General features: G+C 36.1%; 1 long non-coding RNA gene across 2 annotated transcripts in view; it reads right to left on the reverse strand.

The window, feature by feature from the left end:
* Nucleotides 1–27,062, reverse strand: part of LOC116083625 — a 34,508-nt gene extending 7,446 nt beyond the window's left edge. The window contains exons 1-3 of one of the 2 annotated variants that reach the window (XR_004115812.1): nucleotides 26,887–27,062; nucleotides 25,299–25,384; nucleotides 22,026–22,233 (exon numbers count right to left, since the gene is read on the reverse strand). This is a non-coding gene — a long non-coding RNA (uncharacterized LOC116083625). The remainder of the gene's footprint in view (nucleotides 1–22,025; nucleotides 22,234–25,298; nucleotides 25,385–26,886) is intronic. The other variant, XR_004115811.1, reaches the window with a different exon arrangement.
* Nucleotides 27,063–27,699: the final 637 nt, after the last annotated feature.

The following is a 27,699-nucleotide window of genomic DNA, read 5'->3' on the forward strand; positions in this document are numbered from 1 at the left end:
ACAAAAAAAATCGAAGGCAGGAGAAACGCAAGTGTCAAACACCAGTAATCAGGATAATTTACGATTCTGATCTCACAACAGCAGCAACCTAAAAACTGAGTTTCTAAAAGAAAGGGGACATTGATTGGGCATTAGGTTTGAAATTCTTGTTGATGCAAATTCTGAGTTATCTTGTGTTTTGTTCCTGGGAAGCAGATAAAACAAAGTCTGGTAGGAAAGGAAGAGTTACACTTATGAAGGAATAGACTATTAAAAGAAGTCCCTAAGTGTGGCAAGTCCTCAGGCTGCGGAGCAGGCAGTCCTGCAGCCTGTCAGATGCAGGCTGATGACTCAGTCACTAGTGAGCAGCTGCTCTGTAAGAGAATGACTGCAGTCAAGGATGCTCTTGTACTTGAGCCAGGAGCTAAGAGAGATGACAGAAGCCTGGAGGCTGCCTGCTGACCTCCCTACCTAGATGTCAACAAGCAGCCAAGACCTCAAATCGCCTTACCCACACCACTGCCAGTCCCGAGCTGTAACTCCAAGATTAATATTCAGTTCTAACTTCACAGACTTTCATTGTTCGTTTTTAAATGCCTGCTTTGCAACTAAGGAACAACATAGAAGACAGCACACACTGTGGAAATGTTGCAATAGCTCTATCTGAGAAAATGCTTTAAAGATTCATATAAATAAATTAAAAATATCAACATCAACTGAAAAAAATAAGCAGAGACAGAAAACTGTTTGGGAAAGACAGCATAAACCATTTAAAATGTTTTATTAAATTCTAACAAAATCACAATGGATGGAACATATACTAAATTAGGATACCAGATTTAGCAATAGGCCACACCAAGGATAAGACATTTGTAAAATTTACAATACTGTCAAGAGTATAGACAATACTCTATTGTTTTTTATATCATCATTTTTGGAGAGCAAATTAGATACTTTGTTGGAGAATATTTGGCAATGTCTTTCAATACAAATATAAAATTTATGTTTGCAACAGCATTTCTCTTTTTATGTATTTGTCTGAATGAAATATTTATTCTTGAAGGAAGAGTATGTAATTCCTTTTGTATAGTCTTTGCTTATCATTTATAGTGGTTTAAGTTTAATATGTACAACACAGCATAAATAACATAGTATAAAAACAATATACAGCAGAATTCCCAGACTGCTACAGAAATAAGACAAGATGTTGTCAATGGCTGTGTGGTAAATGTGAGATTATTCTGAAATTCAAGAGACTACGTTGTCAAAAATAATCTGAATTGTCTTTCAATAAGAACAAGGTATAGTTATGATAATTTAGATAATATAATTAATTACTATATCTTTATTTAACATCTAATTAACATTACAATATAAATATATTTATTTGATTTATCTCTATTAAATACATTAAAATGATATTCAAAATGACCTAAAATTTCTAGAAGCATTTCTGAACTGAAAATACTATCTACATAGTCATGTATGCATAAACTTTTGTGCTACATATGTATGAATTTATAAGGATTTTTTTAAATACTGATGTTACATTCTGTGGGAATTCAATTTTATATTAATGTCTAAACTTATTTTCCACAAAATGTTTTTTTCTTGCTGGCAGCATAAAATTTGCTAACTAATAATATCTTTCATATTTTCTAAAATTAATATCATTTTTCTATTTTATAAACACATTACCACTCCATATTCGTACACACTTTGTCAGATTTTGGAAAGTATTGTGATACGCAGATTCTTAATTGGCTCAAGGTTATTTCTTCTTCTTAGTACTTTTGTCCTCATGAAAGCCGGCATGTCAGCAGAATCTACCCTCTGATCATAATAAGCCAAACATGGCAGCTCTAATGCGATGCAAATGTCAAATTATATTTTTCAAATTTGTTTCATGGATTTTCTTTCTGGCTGTACTTTGTTCCTTCTGCCTCAAGGACCTGCGGGATCCTTTTAGTTGACAGCTAGTATGAAGTCCTCAGCTCAGTAGGCACTGGGCTCGGTGCATTGCCAAAGGAGTAATCATGTGCCCCTACTTGGCAGGTGCATCATTCTTGAATCAGGCTTCTGTGTGGATGGCATATTCTGGAAAGAGACCAAATTTGCATCTCTTGGATGGTCTGAGAAGCAGCAGATCCAGCATGCCAGAATAGATCTCTGAAGCATAGGAACTGTTAGATAGAAAATGTATGTTATGGGAAGCCACTCAATTTTGAGAGAATGAATTATGTATCCATAGGAATGGAATGTAGGTCACAAATTTAAAGTTACTAATGGGACAATGATGAATGTCACTATGATTAAAGTCTACCTGTAGGCTATTCATACACAACCAAATTTCAATAAAATGTATAACTTCACTTTTGCTATTAAAGAAGTTATTGAAACATTACAAATGTGACATTATTTTCTAGAAACTAATATGTATTTTATTTGTACTATTATTTAATTATGCTTAGTAACCTATGCATTCATTAGTATAAATTTTGATGGGATAATTTAAGTCAGTTTTGTTTCTTAAAGGGTGGCCAGAAAATTGGACAATTTTTATAAGTGCATGCTAGAAACTCTCACCTAATACTCATCTAAGAAATCAGATTTAAAAGTGGTATCACTAAGGTATGCTGGAATAAATGCTCCAAGTGAATATGTTGTATAAAACCTACTAAAATATACCTTCATCCACAGGTATTATGATAACAAAATTTTTTATTGCATGAAGTCAGTGACAAGATTAGAAAGCTAATTTGACTATATTTTTATATCTGAGTCTAAGCAAGATTGACTGTAAAACTAAGGCTTCCACTTTTTAATGCTCAAGTAAATCCACCATTTATATTGAACATTTTAAAATAATGATAAATGTAGCCATTATCATATTCAGGGTTGGTCTTGTGATGACAACTGGATTACAAGGCTCATATAAATAAATCCTGATAGCATCACATTATTTTACTGCATTAATCTGGAAAGAAAGTAACAATGTGATTCTAACTGGAGGAAGGGAAGTTAAGGAAACTTGGGGATGCAATAGTTGTGTGCACATCAATAAGAGAACTGTTGAGTCTTCAAAGACAGTCTGATAATTACTGTAGAAAAGGATGTGTTTTCTGCCATCAGTACAATATTTCAACTCTGCAATAGAACAATTGCTTTCTTGTTGTTTTATTTAGTTAATAGGAAACCTCACGTGGATATTCCAAACTTTAAAGAAAAGAGTATACACAATATTACCTGAGGACCCAGCTATACCACTCCTGGGCATATACTCAGAAGCTGCTCCAAAATGGAACAAGGACATATGCTCAACTATATTCATAGTAGCCATATTTATAATAGCCAGAAGCTGGAAACAACCGAGATGCCCCTCAACAGATGAATGGATACAGAAAATGTGGTACATTTACACAATGGAATAGTACTCAGCTATCAAAAACAATGAATTCATGAAATTCTTAGGCAAATGGAGGGAACTCGAAAATATCATCCTAGTGCCAGGCAATGGTGGTGCTTGCCTTCAATCCCAACACTCGTGAGGCAGAGGCAGGCGGATTTCTAAGTTCAAGGCCAGCCTGGTCTACAGAGTGAGTTCCACAGCCAGGGCTACACAGAGAAACTCTGTCTTGAAAAACCAAAAAAAAAAAAAAAATCATCTTTAATGAGGTAACACACATGGTATTCACTCACTGTAAGTGGACATTAACCTAAAAGCTCGAAGGAAGACCAAAGAGTGATGCTTCAGTGCTACTTATAAGGTGGGGGGAGGGGACAAAATAATTAGGGAAAGTAGAGGGTGTGAGGGACTTGGGAAGAAGAGAAGAAGGAGAAGAGAAAAAGAGTGGAAGAATCAGGTATGGGAGGAGATGGAGGAGATATACATAGGGTCAGGAAATTGAACAGCTGTGTGTAGAAATAGGGGATGGGGAATTGGTGGTAGCAACCAGAAAGTCCCAGATGCCCGAAAAACTAGAGCCTCCCAGGACCCCACGAGGATGACATTAGCTGAAATACCCCAAAAACAGGAGAGAGAACCTATAGAGACCATATCTAGAGGTTAGGCATGGCCCCCTGGTTGAAGGATAAGGTCACCCACCCATCTCCAAAATTTTAACCTGGAATTGCTCCTGTCTAAAGGAAATACAGGGACGAAGAGTGGAGCAGAGATGGAAGGAAATGCCATCCTTAGACTGCCCCACCTAGGTATCCATCCCACATACAGACACCAAACACAAACACTATTGTTGATACCAAGCAGTGCTTGCTCACAGGAGCCTGATACAGCTGTCTCCTGAGAGTTTTTGCCAGAGCCTGACCAATACAGATGCAGATGCTTGCAGTCAACCATAGAACTGAGCACAAGGACCCCAATGGAGGAGTTAGGGGAAGGACTGAAGTAGATGATGCTTAAGACATCAATAGGAGGGGAGGCCCTTGGTCCTGTGGAGGTTAAATGCCCCAGTGTAGAGGAATGCTATGGCAGTGAAGCAGGAGTATATATGTGTAGGGGGGAACACCCTCATAGAAGCAGGTAAGGGGAATGGGATAGGAGATTTTCAGAGGTGAAACCAGGAAAGGGGAATAACATTTGAAATGTAAATAAATAAAATATACAATTAAAAATAAAATTGATACAATGTAAAAAATATTATATACTTCTAATTTTCTAAAATTTACCAGCATAAGTGAACCAATATTTATTCCACAAAACACTTGCTTTTATAAAAGATGAATATATATGATAATAATTATGTAACATTTGAGCATATATTTTTCTTGATATTATCTACTAAAACGATGTGTATCTATTCCAGACTTGAAGATTAAGCTTTGAGCAATAGCTATTGCAAATGTGCTTGCAAGCTCAAAGTGAAACAAACACATTTATGATTTACGACTCTGAAGAAAACCTGCCTGGTCCTTGCTGCTGGGGCAGACCCCTATTTGGCCTGCTCCTGTGAAGACTCCATATCCTGATCCATCCTAGAGGACCTGATGCACTCAGAGCAGCTGTCTGAAGGCCTCCCAGGAGATCTACTGCATCCAGGGCAACAGATCAGCATCTTCTCTGCCCCTGTGAAGAGTACCCAGTTGGAAGGCCCCAAAAATGGTCGAATGCAGCCAGGGCCTCAGGCCTACCAGGATACCTGATGCAACCCAGGGACAAAAGAGGTAGACTCCATATAGTCACCCAAACCAAGACACACCAGGGATATCCAGATGGCAAAGGCAAGTGCAAGAATATAAGCAACCGAAGCCAAAATACATGGGCAACCCAGTTCTCCCACCACAGCAAACCCTGAATACACTAAACACCTGAAAATCAGGAATATGTCCTAAAATCCTATCTCATGAAGGTAATAGAGTCCTTTAAGGGGTATATCAATAATTCACTGAAAGAAATACAGAAAACCACAGGTAAACAGGTGAAGAAATTGAATAAAGGAATTCAAGACCTAAAAGTGGAAGTAGAAGCAATAAAGAAAATACAAATGGAGGTAAACCTGGAAAAGAAAAATCTAGGAAAGAAGTCAGGAATTACAGATGTAAGTATTACCAACAGAATACAAGAGATCGAAGAGAGAATCTCAGGTGTAGAAGATATGGTAGAAAGATTGACACAACTGTCAAAGAACATTCAAAACATAAGAAAATTCCTAACCCCAAGCATCCAGAAAATTCAGGACACAATAAAAAGACTAAATTTAAGAAGAATATTCAGAATAGAGGAGAAGGAAGATTCCTAGCTCAAAGGACCTGAAAATGTCTCTAACAAAATCATAGAAGAAAACTTCCCCAACCTAAAGTAACAGATGTCCATAAAGGTACAAGAAGCCTATAGAATACCAAATAAATGGCATCAGAAAAGAAAATATTCTCATCGCATAATTATCAAAACACTAAATGCACAGACCAAAGAAATTACTAAAAGCTGTAAGGGGAAAAGGCCAAGGAACATAGAAAGGTAGACCTATCAGAATTACATCAGACTTCTTAACAGAGACTATGAAAGCCAGACAAGTCTGCTCAGAGGTCATGCAGATTCTAAGAGAACACAAATGCCAGTCCAGTCTACTCTACCAAGAAAACATCTCAATCAACATAGATGGAGAAATCAAAATATTCCAAGACAAAACCAAATTCAAGCAATATCTAACTACCAACCCAGTCCTACAGAGGATTCTGGAAGGAAAACTTCAACACAAGGAAGATACCTGCACCAAAGAAAGGACAAGATATTAAGCATCTCACCACAAAGTCAAAAGCAAATAGCCACAAACACACAAAGCCACCTGCAAAAACAAACATATCAAGAAACAACAGTCATCTCTCTTTAATGTCTCTCAGTATTAATGGACTCAACTCACCTATAAAAAGACATAAGCTAACAGACTGGATACACAAACAAGATCCAGCATTTTGCTGCGTACAAGAAACACAACTCAATAACCAAGACAGGCACTACCTCAGAGTAAAAGGATGGAAAAATGTCTTCCAAGTAAATGGTCCCAGGAAACAAGCAGGAGTTGCCATCCTAATATCCAATAAAATAGACTTTCAACCAAAGGTCATCAAGTGTAACGAAAAGGACACTTCATATTCATCAAGGGGAAAATCTACCAAAAGAAAGTCTTAATTTTGAACAACTATGCTCCCAATGCACGGGCACCCAAATTCATAAAAGAAACTTTACTAAAACTTAAAACACACATTGAACCCTGCATGATAATAGTGGGAGATTTCAACACCCCACTCTCAGCAATGGACAGGTCATTGAAACAGAAACTAAACAGAGACACAGTGAAACTAAGAGAGGTTATGGAACAAATGGATTTAACAGATATCTACAGAACATTTCACCCTAAATCAAAAGAATACACCTTCTCCAAAATCAATCATATAATTGGTCACAAAACAACCCTCAACACATATAAGAAGATTGAAATAATACCATGCATCCTATCAGATCACCATGGCCAAGGTTGATCTTCAATAACAGCAAAAACTACAGAAAGCTCACATACACATGGAAACTGAACTCTTTACTGAATAATAATTTGGTCAGGGAAGAAATAAAGAAAAAAATTAAATACTTCCTGGAATTTAATGAAAATGTTGACACATCATACCCAAACTTATGGGACATAATGAAAGCAGTGCTAAGAGGAAAGGCCATTGCACTAGGTGCCATGGTAAAGAAACTGGAGAGATCTTACAATAACAACTTAACACCACACATGAGAGCTCTAGAGCAAAAAGAACAAACTCACCCAAGAGGAGCAGAAGGCAAGAAATAGTCAAACTGAAGGCTGAAATCAACCAAATAGAAACAAAGAAAACAATACAATGAATCAGCAAAACCGAAAGCTGGTTCTTTGAGAGAATCAACAAGATAGATAAACCCATACCCAAACTAACTAAAGAGACAAGAGGGAGTATACAAATTAACAAAATCAGAAATGAAAAAGGGAGACATAACAACAGTAATGGAGGAAATTCAAAAAATCATCAGATCCTACTATAAAAGCCTATACTCAATTAAACTGGAAAATCTAGATGAAATAGATGGTTTTCTAGACTGATGCCACATATCAAAGTTAAATCAAGAGAAGGTAAACAATCTAAACCAGCCCATATCACACCAGGAAATAGAAGAAGTCATTAAAAACCTCCCAACCAAAAAAAAAGCCCAGGGCCAGATGGATTTAGTGCAGAATTTTACCAGACCTTGAAAGAAGACCTGATATCAATTTTCCTCAAACTATTCCATAAAACAGGAACAGAATGAACACTACCTAATTCATTCTATGAAGCCACAATTACTCTGACCTCTAAAGCAAACAAGGACCCAACCAGAAAAGAGAACTTCCGACCAATTTGGCTTATGAATATAGATGCAAAAATACTCAATAAAATTCTTGCAAACTGAATCCAAGAACATCATTCACCACAATCAAGTCGGCTTCATCCCACGGATGCAAGGTTAGTTTAATATACAAAAATCCATTAATGTAATCCACTATATAAACAAACAAACTCAAAGAAAAAAAATCACATGATCATCTCCTTAGATGCAGAAAAAACATTTGACAGAATACATTACCCCTTCATGTTAAAAGTACTGGAGAGATCAGGAATTCAAGGCCTATACATAAACACAATAAAAGTAATTTCCTGCAAGCCAATATCACATTAAATGGAGACATATTTGAAGCAATTCCACTGAAATCAGGGACAAGACAAGGATGCCCACTCTCCCCATATCTATTCAATATAGTACTCAAAGTGTTAGCTAGAACAATAAGACAACAAAAAGAGATCAAAGGGATACAAATTGGTAAAGAAAAAATAAAGGTATCACTATTTGCAGATGATATGATAGTATACATAAGCAACCTCAAAAATGCTACCAGAGAACAACTTCTCCAGCTGATAAACAACTTCAGCAAAGTGGCTAGATATAAAATTGACTCAAATAAATCAGTTGCCTTCATTTACACAAAGGATGGACAGGCTGAGAAAGAAGTTAGGGGAACACTTAATAATAGCCACAAATAGTATAAAATATATTGGGGTAACTGTAACCAAACAAGTGAAAGACCTGTATGGCAATAACTTCAAGTCTCTCAAGAAAGAAATAGAAGATTTCAGAAAATAGAGAGATATCCCATGTTTATTTATTGGCAGAATTAACATAGTAAATATGGCCATCCCACCAAAAGCAATCTATAGATTTAATGCAATTGCCATCAAAATCCCAACAAAATTCTTCAAAGACATGGAAAGAGCAATTCCCAAATTCATCTGGAATGGAAAAAAAAAAAAAAATAGCGAAAACAATTCTTAACAATAAAAGAACAGCTGAGGTAAATACCATCCCTGACCTCAAGCTTTACTACAGAGCAATAGTGATAAAAACTGCATGGTATTGTTACAGAGACAGACATGTTGGTGAATGGAATAGGCAAGATGGCTCAGCGGGTAAGAGCACTGACTGCTCTTCCTGAAGGTCCTGCTTTCAAATCCCAGCAACCACATGGTGGCTTACAACCATCTGTAATGAGGTCTAATGCCCTCTTCTGGTGTGTCTGAAGACAGCCACAGTGTACTTATGTATAATAATTAATAAATTTTTTAAAAAAGGAATTGAAGACCCAGAAATAAAACCACACTCTTACAATCATTTGATCTTTGACAAAGATGCCAAAAATATATAATGGAAAAAAGAAAGCATCTTCAATAAATGGTGCTGGTCTAATTGGCTATCTGTATGTAGAAGAAGGAAAATAGACTCATATTTGTCACTTTGTACAAAGCTCAAGTCCAGATGGATCAAGGACCTCAATGTAAAAGTAAATACACTCAATCTAGTAGAAGAGAAAGTTGGAAAGAGCCTTGAATTCATTGGTACAGGGGGAAATTTCCTAAACAAAACTCCAATGGCTCATGCTCTAAGATCAAGAGTTGATAAATGGGACCTCAAGAAACTAGAAAGATTCTGTATGACAAAGGACATAGTCAAAAAGACAAATAGGCAACCTAAAAATCTGGGAAAAAAATCTTCACTAACCCCATATCAAATAGAGGGTTGATATCCAAAATATATAAATAACTCAAGAAGTTAATCACCAAAAAACCAAACAACCCAATCAGAAAATGGGCTACAAAACTAAACCGAGAATTGACAACTGAAGAATCTCTAACTGCTGAGAGGCACCTAAAGAAATATTCAAACTCCTTAGTGATCAGAGAAATGCAAAATCAAAACGACTCTGAGATTCCACCTTACATCAATCAGAATGGGTAAGATCAAAACCTCAAGTGGCAGGGCAGTGGTGGCTCATGCCTTTAATCCCAGCACTTGAGAGGCAGAGGCAGGTGGATTTCTGAGTTCAAGGCCAGCCTGGTCTACAGAGTGAGTTCCAGGACAGCCAGGGCTACACAGAGAAACCCTGTCTTGAAAAAAAAACAAAATAAAACAAAAACAAAACAAACAAAAACAAAAACACCTCAAGTGACAACATATGTTGGAGAGCATGTGAGGAAGAGAAACACTTCTCCATTGCTGGTGGGATTGAAAACTGGTACAAACTCTCTAGAAATCAATCTGGAGGTTCCTCAGAAAATTGGAAATCAATATACCTAAAGATCCAGCTATACCAGTCTTTGGAATATACCCAAAAGATGCCCCACCATGGCACAGGGGCACATGTTCCACTGTGTTCATTATTTGTGATAGCCAGAAGCTGGAAAAAAGCAGATGTCCAATGACAGAAGAATGGATACAGAAAATGTGGTTCATTTATACAATGGAATACTACTCAGCTATTAAGAACAAGGACATAGCCCGGCGGTGGTGGTGCCCGCCTTTAATCCCAGCACTTGGGAGGCAGAGGCAGGTGGATTTCTGAGTCCGAGGCCAGCCTGGTCTACAGAGTGAGTTCCAGGACAGCCAGACCTACACAGAGAAACCCTGTCTCGAAAAACCAAAAAAAAAAGAAAAAGAGCAAGAACATCCTGAGTTTTGCAGGCAAGTGGATGGAACTAGAAAATATCCTGAGTGAGGGAGGTAACTCAGATCAAAAAAGGATGTGCATGGTATGTACTCACTAATAAGTGGATATTAGCCAAAAAATAAAAATAAAAAAATACAGAATAGCCAAGATACAGTCCACAGAACTCAAAAAGATCAAAAAGCTGAAGTGCCCAAGTGAGGACTCCCCAGTCCCACTTAGGAGAGAGAAGAAAGCAATCTCAAGTAGAGAGGAAAGGAAGGACATGGGAAGTAAAGTGAATGTGCAGGGGTTTTGGGGGAAAGAGGGGAACCTGATCAGGTATTGGGTGAGGGAAAGGGATTGAAGCACTGAGAACAAGCAGAAAGAATGAAATCAGGCAAGGTTAGGAAATAAGAGGTTGGGGGGACCCACAAGAATCCACCAGAGACCTTTGAGGTAAGAGACTCTCAGGAATCAAAGGGAGGGACCTTGGATGAATTGCCTTACAGTTGGGAGAGGGTATAGAGCCCACCTCCAGCAGGAAGACAGGGCATCAAGTGAGGGATGGGGTTGCCATCCCACAGTCACATCTCTGACCCATAATTATTCCTGTCTGAAAGAATTACAGGGATGGAAATGGAGAGGATCCTGAAGAAAAGAAGGTTCAGAGACAGGCCTAAAGTGGGACCAAGCTCAAGGGGAGATTCCAAGGCCTCACACTATTACTGAGGCTATGGAGCACTCACAAAAAGGAACCTAGCATGACTACCCTCTGAAAACCCAAAGAGCAGCTGAAAGAGTCAGATTCAGATATTTGCACCCAACCAATGGACAGAAGCAGCTGACCCCTGTTGATGAATTAGAGAAGGCTGAAAGAAGCTACAAGGGAGATCCTGTAGGAGGACCAGTAGTCTCAATTAATCTGGACCCCCAAGATCTCTCAAACTTTAGACCACCAAAAAGAATGCTTACACTAGCTAGTATGAGACCCCCCAACACACATACAGTAGTATGTGTCCATTCAGAGATGATGCATCTAATCCTCAAGAGACTGGAGGCCCCAGGGAGTTTAGAGATCAGGTGGGGTGTGGGTGGGGGCATCCACATGGAGACGGGGTTGTGGAGGAGATGTGCAATGTGGAGCAGTCAGAGGGTGGATGGGGTGGTAATTCGGGGAACGGAATATGGAGCATAAATATTACTGCCAGGTGGTAGTGGCGCATGCTTTTAGTCCTAGCACATGGGAGGCAGAGGCAGGCAGATTTCTAAGTTCGAGGCCAGTCTGGTCTACAAAGTGAGTTCCAGAGCAGCCAGGGCTTTACAGAGAAACCCTGTCTCAAAAAACCAAATAAATAAATAAATAAATAAATAAATAAATAAATATATAAATAAATAAATTTAAAAATTCACACATGGAGCAAGGCATGGAAAAACATCATCAAAATCTTCTGAGATGCCAAAACTTTTAAATTCAAACTCCATTTTCGAAAATCTGACCTAAATTTGAACTCAGGTAAATTAGCAGACTGGTACCTAACAGTAATTTTCGGGTTGCCCCCTAACAAAATCTGAGCCTAGCTCCAGTCTTTATGCTAATCTCCAACAAGACCAGAGTTTCCAGGTTACACCACAAGAATACAGTGTCTCCTGGTTTTTTCCCCAACAAACTTGCACTCCAGACAAACAACCCACCCCTTTCTGAATGACCACCAATACAGAGGGGAGCCAAAGTTAAGTTTATGATATGATTCCCAGCACCAGCTAATTATATTAAAAGCCACAGGAGATTTCCAATTAGAAGCTTGCATATGTATTCCCTGCTTTCTGTTTTGCCTTTGCTCAATAGACATTTGGGGCTTCCCTACCATTAAAACCATCCTGTTTGATGGTGGTGCGTTGGTGGTGGTTGTGGGGCAGTGAGCTAGCTTGAATAGAATAAAGACCCTGCTGTGAGTTGCATCAAAAAAAATTAAATTAAATTAAATTAAAAAATAAAAAGACTGAAAAATATATGTATGCTTCTGCTTTACAATTTTTTTCTCCAAAAAGAAGAGTATTAAAAGTGTTTCTTTTTCTCTTAATTTTGTGGCTGTTTCTTTTTGAAGTATTTCTTGATTAAAATATGCTCTGAATTATTGCAACTTATGTTGCATTAACATTCCTGGCTTAAAGAAAATGAGGTTCTTGCAAGTTCTTGCCATGGAAGCATATATATAAATATTCCTTCCTTCTCTCCTTTGTCCCTGGTCCCCGGCCTTCCTACATTTTGCCTCCTATTCTTGTGTGTTTACTTTCACTGTCAATAGCATGTCTAGTGGTTTGAAAGGACAGAGAAACCCTAGGGGAAAATGATACAAGAAACACATGCCTTTTCTCTTTTATGTTAGTTTTGTTTTCATTTACTTAATGGTCAAAAGAGATAACAATAATCTGTAGTGAGGAACACATAACAGTATTTTTGGTGACAAGGACAAATGCAGTTTCAGAAAATTCATGTGTGATGCCATGTCTGTATTTCAGCAAGCAGGCTGTAGTCATATAAAAAAATTTGTGGAAGAGTGCTTTTTGATATCAATGCTAAATATGTTTTTATGCACTAAAACATTTATTATATAAAGTTTCTGTTTACTTTTTTGAAAATTTACAAATCTTCTGATAGCAGTCTTTCATATTTTGCCTAAGTAGAACTCATGAAAGCGTCCTATAATATTTCCTTCAAGGAAAGTTATGTGAAATACTAGATTAAATTATAAACATTTCCTGTAAAAAGGGAGAGCATACTGTTTTCAAAAATGTAATTCTCTATTATTTTTTAATTTATGATGCTGGCTCAGTGTCAGGAAAACATCTCACTTTCCATTACAGAGTTTTTCACTCTGCAAACAGATCTTCATTTAGATTCAAACTTTGATAGGTAAGAACATCCAAGAAATCCTCTGAAAGCAAGAAAAGCTAGAGCAGGTATTTGCTTAATCCACTGCTTTCCTAAACAAAGCACCCAAGAAAAGAGAATATATAAGCAGTTAGCTGAGGCATAAAATGCTGGAGTGCCTCAATGGTATCACTAATTTCACTTTAACATTAAACATCATATAAAATATGAATCTAATATATTATTACACTTTAATTTTGTACAAATATTGAGAAGGTCTATTCATATGTGAGTGCACCATGGTGTCCAAAAGAGGATGCTGGATCCTCTGGGACTTTAGTAGCAGGTGGTTGTACACTAGCTGAGATGGATGCTGGGAACCATTCTTGGGTTCCTCACAAGAACAACAAGCACTTTAATTACTAACACATAATCTAGACCAAATATAACTTCACCAAAGGAGCTATGGAACTAAAAAAAATTCATAAAGACACAGCATGAGTAATAAAATGTGGTTAAATTTCAAGAGTTGTTATTGGGCCCATCCTCAGAAACCATTTCAGCATCTGTCTTTCCAGATGATGGACATGGCAAATAGCAGGAAGCAATAGTTTTCTATGAAGCCATAAAGAAACAAATTATTTTCTAAGTTTCATTGGGATGAACTAAGTTTTTCTTCCCTTGGTTAATTTTTCTACTTCCATTGTTTTCCATAAACACTGATATATTCATTTATGTATAAATATATTTGTATATTACATGAAAATGTGTGTAATATATTTACATGTAGACAGGATGTACCTTCCTTCTTATATAGTTACATATTAAAAGTATACAAATATTGTAGGATTAAGAAGAGCAAACATACACACAGGCATGTTGGTCAATATGACATATTACCAAAGACAGGATCAAGGTGAATTAGATAATGAATATGGAAACAAAAATATATGCATAAATCAAAGTAAGATAATTCATTTGAACTTGATTTACCAATTTTATTGATTTTAGTATATGCTTGACTATTATAAATTTAATACAAATTGGATTCTTCATTAAGAAAACTGTAGAAGAAATATTGTGAAATATTCTAACACAACACAAAATTTAAAAATTCATCAGAAGTAAAAGGACTAGTTAAACATTTTGTGTAAAAAAATCCTTAAAACACATAAATTATCATAACAACTTTTTTGAAAAAAGCTCTTTAGATGATTATTCTGGAATAATCTTTTACTTATCTAAAAGAAATAAAAATGTATACTCTAAGAAAATTATTTTCATTCATGAAGGAATATGAACTTCTTGGAATATATATGTATATATATATGAATACATATATATATATATGAATACATATATATGAATACATATATACACAAATACATATATATACATATACATGAATACATATATATTCATTTCTATACTGACATATTTTCTCTAAAGAAAATCCTACATTAAGTATTATTTATTTTATTTGTTATCTTTTTTCCCTCTTTTTTATTTGGATTTCTCTCAAGTATAAAAATAGTACATGTGCTTTTAGAATGGAGAAAAACTCCTTTATGACCGACAAATATGGAAAATAGATTTTGTATTCCTCTAGTTTACTCTAGGAAAAAAATAGACTGAAAGAAGATTAAATAAAAGCCATGGAGAACAGGAAATGGAGGTCAAAAATAGAATCTAGGTCTAGAAATTGAAAGCTTTAGAGACTTTTAAGTGGAAAAGCACCTTAAAGTTATTTATTTGCTCAGAATACATTGGTAGAAATTCACAAGCCAACAACCTAAGGATTTTCTTTTTCTTCTCTTTCTAGTCTCATAGCTGGTAATTGATAAATATATACAATTAACTGAAAAACTAATAGGAACAGTGGAGTATCTACAAAAATTTAGTTAGGAAGTAGTGTGTCAGTAAAATGGGAGCTTAGGGAAGAAATAACAGCAGCAAAGAAATGCCTGCTGACTTGGGTAAAGGGATGTGCTAACTATGTTCTTTGTATGATTATTTAAAACCATTCACAAAATACCTAACAGAGGGGAGATAGAATCTGAAGAGACCACTTCCAGTAGATAGACATAGCTCCCAGCTGAGGAATGGGGACACCCACCCATCTCAAAATTTTTAACCCAGAATTGTTCCTGTCTAAAGAAAATACAGGGACAAAAAATGGAGCAAAGACTCAAAGAGAGGCCATCCAGAGACTGCCCAACTTTGGGATGCATCCCATCTGCAGACACCTAACATTGACACTATTGCTGATGCCAGAAAGTGATCCCAGACAGGAGTCTAATATGGCTGTCCTCTGAAAGGCTCTGCCAGCATCTGACTAAGACAGATACAGATACTCACAGCCAACCATTGGACTGAGCCTGAGGTCCCCAATAGAAGAATTAGGGAAAGGACTGAAAGAGCTGAATGAGATTGCAACCCAATAGGAAGAACAATAATATCAACTAACAGGACCTTCCCAGAGCTCCCAAGGATTAAACCACCAACCAAAGAGTATTCATAGATCGGTCCACAACTCCAGCTTCACATAAAGTAGAGGATTGCCTAATCTGGCATTAGTAAGGCCCTTGGTCCTGTAGAGGTTAGTTCCCACAGCATGGGGGGATGTTTGTGGGGTGAGGTAGGAATGTGTGTGTGGGTGGTGGAACACCCTCTTAGAGGCAAAGTTTGGGAGGATGAGATGGGGAGGGTTGCAGAGGGGAGACCAGGAAGAGGTACAACATTTATAATATAGATAAATAAAATAACCAATTAATATATTAATAATAAATAATAATAGCAATAATATTGATGATGAAAATATATAATAATAAATAATAACAATACTGATAATGAAAAAGATTCACATTTGCTTATAAGTTAAATGCATCAACAAATAAATTAAATATAATGGGCTACTTTCCATGTTATTAATATTCTATTAATTCATATTCTTTTAAACAGAAGAACCACTTCGATACTATAAAACGAATTTAGCCTTTCTGAAAGGTTGTGAAGTGACACTATTCTTGAGGAGATGTGAACATCTACTTAATCCACATAAGGGACAAATGGTAGCCAAAAGTAAGGATACAACAGTCTGACTTGGTTATTGTATTTACATTCAGGAGAAAGCAAGACTCAAAGCCACCCACATTACAAAAAGACCAGCCCAATACCTATGTTATTTCATGATTGTTTAAAACCTGGCACTTACTACACAATTTTTAGGCAGCTCAGCATTTCTGAGAGTTCCTCTTTCAAGAAGAGACTCTAACAGGTAGCTGGGTACTGTGAGTCTCTTCTAGCAATGCCATTCAGTTTATCTGAACATCTACTAGACAGTTTGATTGGGTTCTGTCCTTTTGGGTGGCTTGAAGCTGATACACAGTTTGGAGGTACATTATTCTAACTGATCAGTTTCAGGGACTTTTCCTTTTTGTTGGCATTCTGAGTATATGAAGTTTCTTTACAGGATGGATTGTTTCCCACTCTTTTAGAAAATTCTCTGCCTTAGCAAGGTTCTCTACAAGATGGGAGTTTACCTCAAAGGAAATTGACAGACAACAAAGAATCACTGACAGTCTCCTGAGCTATTAAGAAAGTGGACAATATTCAATAGAGAGCTATTCTTATCATTAACCACAAATATTATAGACGCAGATCTTTTCTTTAACAGAATCAGCTCTTTCACTTATGACTGGGATCACTGTGTGATACTGTATAAATGAGTAATTTCAAAGATCATACATGCAAAACTGTAGAACCTAGTGGCCATATATCTATAGTCCAGCAGATCAGGTGTATGAGCACAAGACTCTCCTAGGCAACAAGAGCCGGAGAACATGGTACGCACTCATAGTGATGTTTCAGATTCTATAAGCTAAGAGAGAAGCCAGGATTTGAGGGTTCTAATTGCTTATTTCATGTGCAGATGCGATTTGGCATTAACAACAGAAATAATCTAAAAAATAAACCAGGATAAATAAGTAATTCCATTAAATATATGGAGAGTAGTCAGTGTCTCTAGCTATCATGTAAGTATAAATTTAAAAGACTATAAGACCACAACTTTCTGCACTAGATAGGTACCAAATACCTAGTCTGAAAAGCAATGACACCATTGGTGTTATTATTAGAGCCTTCTACATAGCTAGATAAAAATTTATTGCTTATGTACCACAGTACACACACACATACATATGTATGGATAAATACTGTCTATATATGTATATATTGTATGTGTGCATATGTGTGTGTTTTTATACATGTAATAACAAACATACCCACTGATAGGGAGGTATTATGGGCATTAAAACAGACAAAATACATTATCTAATAATCAAACTATTTCATGATTCTCATTACCCTGCTAACTTACTTTTAAATATATATCCACAGAAATTGAAATAAATGCATAAAAGAGATGTGCACATGCTCAATTTAATCCAAGCAACATTATAGTTGCAAAAATAAGGATTAGCCTGTGGATAGAACCACAAATAAATATCTAAAGAATCTTATTTTCCAAATATTATTTCTATAAAATAGAGTATCATTTCTTCATAAAGAAATATGAAAACCTGCCATATGTAGCAAAATTGATAGATCTGAGGCATATCACATTATTAAGAAAATCACATTAAAAGATATAATCATTTTTACTTAGGCTGTACCTCAAAGTTATAAAGCATGAGGTGAAAGAACAATAGTCTTTATTGATTGGGATAGATATCTTAACAGAAAGAAGAAGGCAGGATGACAGAAATGTCATTAGATATGACAATAACATCATATCCACATTTCTGGGCATATTTCCACATATCCTATTAAAATTCAACAAAAAAAAATGATAATCTTCCAACTTGGATAAATTGGGTGAATAGGAAAGAACACAAAGATTGCCATAAAATATGACAATCGATGTTCAAATTCAAATACCACATAAGCCACAACACTTCATAATATTTTTACTTAGTAACTAATAGTCACTTAAATTGATAATATCCTATGAAACTGCCAAGAGTGAGATTGATGCACAATAACTTCCTTTTAAGTGATCACTCTGAAAGGCGTTCAGTTAATGGATGATTTTGATTGTGTATAGAAATATCTACATGCAAAATTATAATTTTGTCATATGAATTTGAATTATAAAATATCTTACTCTACTGTGGCCAGTCACTGTATCATCCCATGCACGTAAGCCACAAGAAAGTAGTTTAAATGAATTTAAATTTTTCCTGCTATCTATCGTTAATGTTTAACTATTAAATAGTTGAATGTAACACAGGAAATCCACCAGCTCCATAGTTCTGGCTCCTTCTGGTCTCTCTGGGCTGGTGTCCTGAGCAGGCCTTGGGCCCAAGCTCGACAGCCAGTCCCTCAACACCCAGAGGAAGCTCCACTCCCAGGTGCTCTGACACACCCAGGATCAGAGGTAAGGAGGAACAAACATCTGTCCCAACACTGGGAGTAACTGGGACCAGTGGGACCAGGCACACAGGAACTCCACCAGCCCAGTGGTTCTGGTTCCTTCTGGTCTCTCTGGGCTCGTGTCCTGAGCAGACCTTGGGTGCAAGCTCCACAGCCAGTCCCACAACACCCAGAGGAAGCTGCTGTACTCCCAGGTTCTCTAACAAGCCCAGTATCACAGGATCCCAGAATCACAGGATCCCAGAGACAGCTTGACTATGAGGCGTTCTGACACAACCAGGATCACAAGAAGGACAGACTCCAGTCAGATTTAGCAAGGGCAGGTAGCACTAGAGATAACCAGATTGGGGGGGGAGCATAAGAAAATAAACAACACAAATCAAGGTCACTTGGCATCATCAGAACCCAATTCTCCCACCATAGCAAGTCCTGGAGCACCATCACACAGGAAAAGCAAGATTCAGATATAAAATCACTTCTCATGGTGATGATAGAGGACTTTAAGAAAGACATAAATAGCACCTTCAAAGAAATAGAGGAGAACACAGGTAAATAGCTAGAAGCCCTTCAAGAGGAAACACAAAAATCCCTTAAAGAACTACAGGAAAACACAATCAAACAGGTGAAGGAAAACCATCCAGAATCTAAAAATGAAAATAGAAACAATAGAGAAATCAGAAAGAGACACAACCCTGGAGATACCAAACCTAGGAAAGAAATCAGGAGTCATAGATGAAAACACCACAAACAGAATGCAAGAGATAGAAGAGAGAATCTCGGGGGCAGAAGACACCATAGAAAACTTTGACACAACAGTCAAAGAAAATGCAAAAAGCAAAAAGCTTTTAACCCAAAACATCCAGGAAATCCAGGACACAATGAGAAGACCAAACCTAAGGATAATAGGTATAGAAGAGAGTGAAGATTCCCAATGTAATGGGCCAGTAAGTATCTTCAACAAAATTATAGAAGAAAACTTCCCTAACCTAAGGAAGATATGTCCATGAACATACAAGAAACCTACAGAACTCCAGAACTACAAATAGAGTGGACCAGAAAAAAAATTCCTCCCGTCACATAATAATAAAAAAACCAAATGCACTAAACAAAGAATTTTAAAAGCAGTTAGGGAGAAAAGGCAAGTAACATATAAAGGCAGGCCTATCAGAATTACACCAGACTTCTCACCAGAGACTATGAAAGCTAGAAGATCCTGGGCAGATGTCATACAGACCCCAGAAGAACACAAATGCCAGCCCAGGCTACTATACCCAGCAAAACTCTCAATTACCATAGATGGAGAAAACAAAATATTCCATAAAAAAACAAATTTACCAAATATATTTCCATAAATCCAATAGATGGAAAACATCAACATAAGGAGCAAAACTACACCCTAGAAGAAGCAAAAAAGTAATCTTTCAACAAATCCACACAAACCTAATTCTACCTCTTACAACAAAAAGAACAGAAAGCAACAATTACTTTTTCTTAATATCTTAATATGAAATTTAATATTACCAATATATCCTAATTGATTGAAATATAAAAATATGAGGAATTAGAAATTTATTGACTGTCATCTAATGGTCCCTCTAATTTGGTAATTGGAGAAATAGGTCCAATATTGTACAATCCATATACACTTTCAGCTTGTTTGTTCATGACAGTGTCTTGCTGTATACAACATAATTGTCTTGAGATCTTGCTTCTCCTAACTCAGCCTATTAGAAGTATTATTTCATGTTGTTACACTCTCCTATGGTTTTCAGAACAGCTTACATGTTTTAAAAGTATTTATATACCCAAAAGAAATGTAGACAATTAAATTGGGAGGGGTGTTTGTAAGAGAAGAACAAAGAGTAAGACTGAATGCTTTGCTTGGCATTTGTAACTCTTGTATCAAGTTTGAAGAAGAGGACTTTATAAGTTACTCTTTCTCTCAGATGAATGCTTTTCCAAATTATCACAGCTAATGAACCAGGGCAACAATTCAAGAAAGTAACCTGGAAGCAAGAACTGAAACAGGACCTTATTGTAATGCTACTTACTTCAACCTTAGTCTGCTTTCCTAAACCCTGCAGGACCACCTGCTAAGGGTGGCATGACCCACAGTAAGGTATGCCCCCCTCTATCAATCATTAATCAAAAAAAAAAAATCCCCATTGTCTACAGACAGATCTGATGGAGACATTTTCTAAATAAATTTACCTCTTTGCAGATGACCAAAGCTCTCATAGTAGATATAATATTAACTAGTACAATTGTTTTAGCAACTACCCAGTTTATGATACTTTGTTCTAGAGGAATTTTAATCCAGCAGTGGCTGCTCTGGCAAAGGATCATCTAAAGACTTTTAAGTTTGTGTGATCTGATGGGAATGACACATCTGTAATCCATCTGGCTGTAATACAGGCATGCCCTTAGTCCACATATTTAATCTCACATAATGAAGGTAAGAGGAATCAACCATGTTTGAAAATGATGTCTAATTGAGAGGCAAAGAATCAGAGAAGGCTGTGCAGTATAAGTCAGAGAAAGGATACACCTATCTCTCATGAGAACAGCACAGGGAGTAGAGGCTACTGCAGAGTAACACAGAAAGAGGAGGGGAGACAGACAGACATTGAGACAGAGGAAAGATAATTTTACAGAGAATGCTGCAAGTGAAGATAGAACAAGCCAGATAATAAAAAGGAGCCAGATTAGAGCAGATTATCAAAGTTAGTATGAGGTCAGGCAGAGCAATTTAGTTAGAATCTGAGAGACAGCAGATGACTCAGTCAGCTTAGAAAGGAGTTTGATCCAGAAAAGCTGAGTTGAACCATCCATTCAGAGTCCAAACAGAACAACAAAGTGTGAGCTTATTCAGCAGTTAGCCTCCTAGATGATAGTTACATCTGGCAAATAAAAGATACTTTTGCACTGTGTAAAAGAAAAAAGTATAAATAGATTGATACAATACATGTGAAGAACAACAAATATCAGACACTATTTACTAGAATATATGGGTAAGAAAATTTGTATTTCTTTTTAATACTTTTAAAACAATTTCATAAACTCTATTTTGATATGGAAGTTTCTGGTGTGTCACGTGAGGCAGACTCACATGAGGTTTTCCTGAAGCAGACTCATTTGGAGTTTTGCTGAGGCCATCATGTGGTGGACACATGATGATTGTAGAGAGTATAAATAGAATTTAAAGTACAGTGACAAGGTGCATTTGTATAACTAACCTTACAATGCTTTCTTGGTCTCAAGTCATTGCTAACCTTCCCTCCTATGATACAGGCATTGCAAAGAACTTCTAGCTTTTCAGCTGATTCTTATTGCTTCTGTGGCTCATGCTGATTTGGCAGAAGCTTGGCTATTTCTGCTGGATCTTGACATCACTGATGATTCCTGTTGGGTATCTTGATTCTACTGAACTGGAATGCTGATATCCTGACAAACAGAGATTGGAACTAAACAAGTCCACATTCCTTTGTCCTATATACTGTCTCTTCTTCCCCACCTTTATATGGTAGGCTAGAAGTGGAGTTGAAACATTTAAGAACCCTTATTATAAGTAGGTTTCTAAAAATCTAAATCTACATACAGTATTTGGCTTATATTCACCTCCCTCTCCCATCTTGTCCCAGACAAACCATCAATTCTTTAACCACTCATAATAAATTATTTATCTTTGTTTAAACCCCCTCAAAAGAATATCTGCTTCCCAACTGCTCTTAATATGCTGCCTTCCCTGGAATATGGTTGAAGTACCAGAGGTCAAAACATTAAAAAGAAAACAGAAAATTAACTCTCTCCCAGAAACTATCAAATGTAAATAGATCCCCAGCTAGTAGTCCATCTTCATGATCACTTCCATACCCCATGCTGTACTCTTGTCTGATTTGATTTTACATAAGTGATTTGCATGTTGTCACAGTTGCTGAGAGGTCATATATACAATTACTCTGTTGCTTCAAAAGAGAAAAAAACATACAGCATCTCTGACTCTTCAGCTCTATATGGGTCTTTATTACTGAAGATCCCTGAACATTTTAAGGAGATTATACATGCTCCAATTAGAGCTGAGCACTCCCAAGTCCCTGATTCTCTTTTTCGTATTCTTCCGTTTGAATAAGAAGTCAGAAACTTCTTTACCAAGCTCTAAAATAGACTTTACATATTTAGATACTTACCAAATACCAGAAGAGCCTTTGCTAAGAATATGTTTGAGAATAGACAGAAAAATATTAACCAAAATTGCTTAAGGAATCCATACTATGTATTATTACCTATAGAACTTATATATAGTAATATATAATTTATTTAAATTATACTTTGTAATTTTTACATTAAAATTGCTGACCCATAATATTTTTATTCTTCTTCCAACTTCAAGTACTTTAATTTAAATGGCTTTGCTTAAAATTATTTTGCATAATTTTTTTCTGTTTATTTAGATATGATACCATGATTTGTTCATGTTCTATTTAATTATATAAAAATATATAATGCATATCTATTTAAAATACAATTACAGTAATGTCCTCAGATTCATTGACCTTATTCATTTATAATAATTGCATTATTCTTATTTCCTGATATTTGGTTTCTTGCTCAAAACTTGGAGATATTTTATACACATTTAATTAAAAATTAATATATTCTATTTTAGCTTTATACAGTGAGAAATTTTCATTATCCTTAAACTGTGTTCTCAATAAAACCTTGTGACTACTATCCTCAATTAATTGCTTAAAGTCTATGAGATATTTGAAACTAGGTTCCTCTTTGGATTCCTATACAATAAACTCACATTGTGCTGGTTAAATTTATGTAAACTTGACACAAATAGGTTACCAATGGAAAAGAAGCCTCAAATGAGAAAATGACTCCATGAGATTTGGCTGTAAAGCACTTTCTTTCTTTCTTTCTTTCTTTCTTTCTTTCTTTCTTTCTTTCTTTCTTTCTTTCTTTCTTTCTTTTTCTTAGATATTTTCTTAATTTACATTTCAAATGTTCTTCCCTTTCCTGGTTTCCCCTCCCTCCTGTTCACCAGAGCATTTTCTTAATTAGTAGTTGGTGAGGATGGGCCCAGACAATTGTGGGTGGTGCCTTCCATGGGCTAGTGATCCTGGGTTTTATAAGAAAGGTAATAGTGAAAGCCATGTGGAGCAAGCCAGTAATCAGGAACCCCCTATGGCCTCTGCATTAGCTAGTGCCTCTAGGTTCCTGCCTGTTTGAGTTCCTGCCCTTATTTAACTCAACAACCTCATTTAACTCTAAGCAAAATAACTCTTCCCTCACCAGCTCTCTTTTTGGTCATGGTGTTTCATTATAGCAATAGAAACCCTAAGACACTACTTTTAAGTCATAAATTTCTACTCTTGTTCCCCCTAGGCGCATATCCATTTCATAAAGTATAATGTACTCATTCAAAGTTGAAAAATCTTTAGAGTCTTTAACAATTCCAAAACTTTTAACCACAGTAAACAACTTACATGTTAATTGTAAGGCAATCTTTTATCTATAAACCTCAATTATGGAGAAAATAATTATACAACTCCTGTACACAATAACAGAAATGGTCTCTATCCAAAGATGAAAAAGGAAGACATAATAAGGAACACTGATACAAAAAAAAAAAAAAAAAAAAAAAAAAAAAAAAAAAAAGCCAGCAAGAGTAGGGAGCATCAAATCTCAAAGCTCCAAATACAGCATCTGATTTATACTGACCTCATCTGACTACAAAGGTGTCTATGGTCTTATCCCTCCAATCATGTTGGCAACATTAGAAGGCCTCTGCCTGACCATCTACATAGTCTATGCTTACTGCTTTCTATGGACAATGCTTCTTGGTTTTAGAATCTCCAATACTCGGCCTCTCCACTGAAACTTAAGCATTCCCTTCACAGCACCAAAGACAGCCTTCCAAGGCCTTCCTCTGGGGACTTTGAATCTTTTATGCACTTCCTTGCCCCAGAGCCTCCTTGTTAGTATAGAGGAATACTCGATACACCATCAGCTTTGCAAATTTCTATTTCTTTAAACCATCCAGTAATGGATTACGCTACCAAGCTCTGTTACTTGCAACAGATGGAGTCTGGCTCATTTTACCACAGGTGCATCATCCTTTTTGTCTCATCTTGGCTGACACTGAGACAACAGTTGCCTAGTAACTGTCCTTCTGCATGTAACTCCCTCAACTGCATTCTCCTCAACTGGGGCCATTTCTTCACAGGTAATTTAAAATTGCATTTTCATAAGTTAGAGTCATTGAAATTGTGTCTCATCCTCAGAGAATCTTTCCTACTATTGTCCAACAGGAGGAAACATTGTTATTCTTGGTGAAAAAATTTGAGGGGGATATTACCAGAACTCAAACTAAGAAATTAGACACTTTCATCCAAGTAACTACTGTCTTGTATCACTGACTGATTTGCTGACTTTATTAGTCAGATTCTCTAGATGAACAGAACTGAAAGAATATATATGGACATGTTTTTAGAGTGACTCACAGGCTGTGGTCCAGCTAGTCCTAATTTTTTTTTCTGTTAATGGAAGGTACGGAAGTTGTAGCGTCTCAGCTGGTCTTCAGTACACACTGAAATCAAGCAAAAGGCTCTTATTAAGTGCTTTTCTTAAAATCTCTTAATACTGGGATTCTTTAATACACTTCCTCATGTTTTGCTGATTCCCAACCACATTTTTTGTTGCTATATCATAACTGTAATTTTAATAGTGTTAGGAATTGTAATGTAAGTATCTGATATTCAGGATATCTAATATGTGACTCCCAAAGGGGTCATGATTAACAGATTGAGAATTCTTATGTTAAGGACAGTGGAGGAACTTACTATCTAGGATAAGAGCAAACAGGCAAAAAACAAAGTTAAGAACTTCCTTTTTCCACATACTTTATATAGGATTTCAGCAGAAGATTTAGTTCAGATTCCAGGTATATTTTTTCACCTCAAAAGATCCAGAATTACCTTGGGTCTCTCCATTTCAAATTAAACTTGGTTATGATTTTTTTCCTTATCAAACTACTCATATTTTCTCTTCCCAGAATTTTGTTCTTGATCACCAAAGCCTTAATGTTTAGTAAGTAATATCCATTTCATATCATGAATGTTCTCTGGTTTGGATAATACCCCTCCCACAGAAATAATTAGTGAAGTACTTTTCATTTCAATCTCATGCAAATCTTCAGATGTGTAGATCACAACTACTTTTTTTTTTTGTTCCCAAGATAACTTATAAATTAGATATCCTTTCTCTGTGTTTTTCTCTTAGGGTCCTTTTTTAAGTTCTGCCTACAGCATTTAAATTCCTGGTGCTAAGATGTGAATTCTTTGACACTCTTCTAAAAATATTCTAAATGCCTACAAACTATGTCAATTGAATGAGCAATTGCTTCACTTCTTGAAATCATTTTAAGTGTTAGCTGGTTAGTGTAATATACCCTAGCAGCAGCAACTCAAATGAGAAGGAACTTATTTTATGTCACTATTTGAAGGAATATTTTCTAATTGTGGGGCAACAGGAGCTTGAGACAAGCTGGTTTAAAGTAGGTGAACCATGAATGATAGTGTTCATCTCTTTTTATTTTTTGTTTTTCAGTTCAAGAGTCTTATACTGTTCTGTTAATTTGTGTTATCCATCATTAAACTATTATAGAATATTCCAAGAACCTTCGTTGTTATAAACCTCTCATCAAAATACTATCCTTAACTACCATATAGCTCATTTTGAATTATTTGTTCTTATTTGCAAATCAATTGTCAGGAGAGCAATCTTTGATCACTAGTTCACAATGATCATTCTTTGGAGAAGATAGGACGAAGAATTACTTGCTTGTAGAAAATTTCTAGGAATCTATTCATGGCAAAGATATAAAAAATAACTAATATTTAGTGGTTGTAAAATAAAATTTTATGTAACTACAATCCTAACTCAAGAACTTTTAATTTAAAGTTATTTACCATTTCATCTTTCCTTACCTGTCATTTTATAATTATATGCTACAAGAAAATTAATTTTTGACTTTTTTGATAAAGCTAAAGATCAAATTATAAATTATATTTACATATATTCAGGACTTACTTTTGATCATTTTTAACTTTCTTAAAAATAAATGGAAGTACTAAAGATTATCAAGTTATTTACTGATTTCACTCATTGGCTAATTATGTCTCCACTTCAGTCTCTATTTCTTGGTTTTCGGTTTATTTGTTTCTTTACATCCTCTCCTTCTACGTCAGAAACAAAGTAAAATAACAGAATCAATAGGATAAAGTGCTTGAGAAGCCAGAGGTTATGAGCTTCAATTCACAGGACTTGGAATTGTGACTTCATAGAGGATTTTTTATTCTCTTCTAGCTCTGTAACATTCCCATTGGGCTTCCTGGGGGTTGGGAAAAAGTCCTATGGCTACTTGGAGGCTCTAGGCCCATATAAGCTCCATATGGAAGGGTCTGTGCTTCTCTGAAGGCTAACAGGAGCTACAGTTTCTGACTCATGTAGGGTTTTTAACCTAGAATGTTACCATTTACCTAAAAATTGTAATCATTGTCTCAGGATACTTAGTGCTACAATTTGGGACAGTTAAGACTGTAGAGAAGGGGCTGGAGAGATGGCTCAGTGGTTAAGAATACTGACTGCTCTTCCAGAAGTCCTGAGTTCAGTTCCCAGCAACAACACAGTGGTTCACAAACATCTGTAAAGTGATTTCATGCCCTCTTTTGGTGTGTCTGAAGACAGCTACAGTGTACTCACATACATAAAATAAAAATAAAAATCTTTAAAAATAAAGACTTTAGAGAAATCAGAGGTGAACCCATTCTTCAACCTCTGCCTAGGAGAAAATGAGGAATGCTTTGTAGGACTAACTGTTTCTCTCTTCAGTTTTAGCTCTCC

The sequence above is a fragment of the Mastomys coucha genome, unplaced genomic scaffold (genome assembly GCF_008632895.1).
Source record: "Mastomys coucha isolate ucsf_1 unplaced genomic scaffold, UCSF_Mcou_1 pScaffold8, whole genome shotgun sequence".
NCBI classification, from domain to species: domain Eukaryota; kingdom Metazoa; phylum Chordata; class Mammalia; order Rodentia; family Muridae; genus Mastomys; species Mastomys coucha.